Genomic DNA, 513 nt, shown 5'->3' on the forward strand with positions numbered 1-513 from the left:
AGAGAGAGAGAGAGAGGTTTAATCTAAAATGTATTCCTATTTAACACCCTATTAACTGTTAGCTAACCTTAATGAGCCCTAGTAAACTCCTTCCTCCCCTTTTTCTCCTTAACTCTTTTTCTGCTAATTTTTAGTTATTTTTTACCATCAGTATTATATATTTTTCCTTTGTTAAAAAATTTTTGAGCAACTCACATTTTTTTTACAATGTTAAAAAAAAAAATGCCTTTTTTTATTTGCAAATAAATTTGCCATGTTTGTAACCAGAAACCTTATTTGAGTGTCATTTTTTAAATGGGACAAATTATAGAATAAAATGTCTATTTTTTTGTTTCAGTAAAACTACTTCTTTTAAAAACTATAATATTGGTTAAAATAGAAAATATTTTTTTTTTATATATTTTGTTTATATATATATTTGTCTATAGATTACATTTATTTTTAGAAGAAAGTAAACATAAAATCCCTTTTAGATTGTAAGCCCTCAGGGGCAGGGCCCTCCTTACCATCTTG

This window comes from Nanorana parkeri, unplaced genomic scaffold (genome assembly GCF_000935625.1).
Source record: "Nanorana parkeri isolate BGI_ZX_2015 unplaced genomic scaffold, ASM93562v1 scaffold508, whole genome shotgun sequence".
NCBI lineage: Eukaryota > Metazoa > Chordata > Amphibia > Anura > Dicroglossidae > Nanorana > Nanorana parkeri.